This window comes from Sinocyclocheilus rhinocerous, unplaced genomic scaffold, assembly GCF_001515625.1.
Source record: "Sinocyclocheilus rhinocerous isolate Xijiao unplaced genomic scaffold, SAMN03320098_v1.1 C36981815, whole genome shotgun sequence".
NCBI lineage: Eukaryota > Metazoa > Chordata > Actinopteri > Cypriniformes > Cyprinidae > Sinocyclocheilus > Sinocyclocheilus rhinocerous.
Window position 1 is genome coordinate 1 of NW_015787092.1, and position 3001 is coordinate 3001.

The 3001-nt window shown below is 36.2% G+C and overlaps 1 long non-coding RNA gene across 1 annotated transcript; it reads right to left on the reverse strand.

The window, feature by feature from the left end:
* Positions 1 to 501: 501 nt before the first annotated feature.
* LOC107736780 (uncharacterized) lies at positions 502 to 2567 on the reverse strand. The gene is made up of 2 exons (XR_001639734.1): positions 2504 to 2567; positions 502 to 1017 (listed from the first exon to the last, which is right to left on the reverse strand). It is a non-coding gene; the product is annotated as an uncharacterized LOC107736780 (long non-coding RNA).
* Positions 2568 to 3001: the final 434 nt, after the last annotated feature.

Below are 3001 nucleotides of genomic sequence, written 5' to 3' on the forward strand. Positions count from 1 at the left end.
GCTACGTCAAGGCTGATGTCTGTGATCATTCCCTGCTTTAGATATCAGGAAGTTATTTTTATCATCATGGCTCATGAAACGTTCTTTGTGTTTTGAGTGAAACATGCAGACTGACATTACCTCTCGTACAACACCGTCTGTGATCTCTCTGTATTTTCTCATGACTACATGATAAAACAGAATAAATGAAAAAAAAATGGAATAAAATCATTAATTAATAAAACAATTTTTTTAAATGCTAAATGTTTTCTTTCAACAGTTCTGCATTTTTAAATTACTTTTTATTTTCATTTTATTTTTAATTTGTCTGTTTAGTTTAGTTGTCAGTATTTGTTTTTCCTCTATTGTTGTTGTTTTTTTGTATGTATTGTATGTACATAGAATTGTAGAATTGTATGTAGTTTTAGTATTTTAGGGCTGTCAGTTAATAACTGGTGCCATTAAATTTTTTTGTCCAGTTATGCAGTTTTATTTTAATTAATTTTATTTTTTTACGTTTTCATTTAGTTTTCTTTAACAATGGTAACACTTTGCCACTCTGAGGAGCCCCGCCCACTGTGAAATCTCATTACTCGACATCGCATACGCAACAGTTTCACATCAAGTAAATGTAGACGGAACAAATTACACTGTATCTGGTTCAGACATGTTGTGTGTTGGTAAGTATAATTTAGTTTATCCTTGGTTTGTCCTCTTATCATTATATGACATTTCTTTGTACTGTAATTCTGCTGCCTTAAATTCACATTGCAAATTCCTCCATTTCATATGAATTTAAAAGGCAATCTCAATTAAATTCTAAATTAAACATAGCTCTGGTGTTAATGTGTGTCAGATTGAGGGTAAAAAGTTCAAGAGCAATTAGTCAAGACCCTCTCTAGAGAGCTAATTTGCTGGAAGCATGGAAGCTAAATCTAGGGGTTCAGTGGCTCCGAACAGGAGCAGATCAGAGCGGTGGTCTCCAGAGTCCTGGCAGGAGTTGACACAACGGAGGATTCCAGCACAGCTGCAGCAGACCTGTAAAAGAAATGAACAATGCATCCACTGGCTACGGCTCTCAGGAACACTCCATTCCATGTAATTTTCCAGAGAAGAAGAAATGGACAGAACACAGACAAAGGGAATGGATGTTGTTTCATACAGCTTCATGTGAATTGATTGTCAGTATCACAAGGTTGAACTTTTAGGAATTATTCTGGACCGTTTACCGTGAACACGATTTTGAGCACTAGCATGGGCCTCAATCCATGAAATTTTGAGAAACTAATAACCCAACCAGCAATTGGTACTTATCAAGAATACTGCTGAATAACACCATGAGTGGTATCTTTCTGAAGTCATTTTTATTTTATTTTTTCATTATCATTAGCTGATTATGTTAACTGGTTTTATGGTGCATTCTGGGAATTTCTTGGTAGTGAATGTGGTAGTGCACTTGATTTTGGCAATGGGACAGCTCTAGAAAGGGTTTCCTGCACAGTATTCTATTTTAACCAGGGAGCGTATTGAGACACCTCATAGATACAACCATGTCTAACGGTGCAATAAACTTACAGTGCAACTATTAGCAGTGTCGCAAAAGTAATTTTGTAACTTAAGTGACCAAGAAAAATATTTGACAGAATTTTTTTTTTTTTACAATACTTTTTGTAAAAAATACAAAAGGATTCTGTGCAGGGTTGCGCAAATCAGATAATCGTTTACGTTGCACTTTGTAAAGTCAAAATGAAATCTTAATTGAGCCTATATACTTTCTTAATACACTTTTTTGGTATTACTGTGTATGATTTATTGCACATTATTCAAAAGGAATAAAAAATAGACTTTTTAAATGTTTAGTCTTTTTACTATTAACTGTTTACTGACTGTTTGCAAGGATACTCACAAAGACAGGCGTTTTAAAATAATTTTGTGTATATTTGTCCATTCAAGTGCTTGAAGAGTTAGACTTTGTTCATCAAAACATAACAGTTTGCTCCGCCCCTGAAACAAGTTTTCTTTCTGATGACATCATCAAGCCCTCTTAGTTTTTAGCCCCTCCCCTCCGGTCACATAGAAACCACTTTTCAAAATCCAATTTTAACCATTTTGAAAAACAGCTAGTCACAGCTTTGCTACCTTTAGTTAGTTACTCCCAAACACTGCCCATAATCAACTTCATTGACAAGCTCACTTTTGGCCAATAGGAAAATTTCCTACTCGGATTCCCCTTAAAATAACAACAGATGGAGACAGACGCTAATTTTCCACACTCAGACACGCATTCAACTCTTGTTCCCCCGGCGCTGTGACTAAGAGAACCAGCGATGATAATGTAATCTAAACTTCATCAGCTCGCTAATGGAACATCCATGTCAGCTGATAATTTCTCTCCAAAGTGCCATTAGCTTCATTAGCGTCTGGCTTCCTCTCTTTCTCGGAAGTCTGCAATTACGCCCACGCTTGTGCCGCGGTCCATATTTCAGCGGTGGTTAATTGGAGATGAATATAACATGCACATTACCTTTTGTTTTTACTTCATTCGTCTGTTCATAACGTCATCTTTATGGCAAGATACTCATCAGGTGAATGAGTAACAAATATATTTCCAACTTGACTGCAAAGACTTTAAAATATAAAATACTTCAATCTTCAATTCCAGCATAAGCGTAGATGACTATAAGACATTTGTAGTTTGATTTCCCTAAAGAGAGTAAGAGAATAAACACTTTCTCTGTGGTTCTATCAAAACGTTATTTGTTTATATTTCACAACCAGCCAGGCATAGCAACAGCTCAACCAATGGCGTGCATTTGGGGGTGTGGCTATCTGTTTGGCTGACCAATAGCAGATGGAAACCTATTTGAAAACAATTCAGTTCTGTTTAGTAACAGAACTTACACGCCTCACCTTTAGTTTTGTGAGTGTGTACACGCTTCGGAAAATCTAAACAGCACTGGTCCAGTTTAGAAACCTGTCAGAAAGTGTGTTATTTTAAGGCTGCATCCTGTGGCAATGTCTC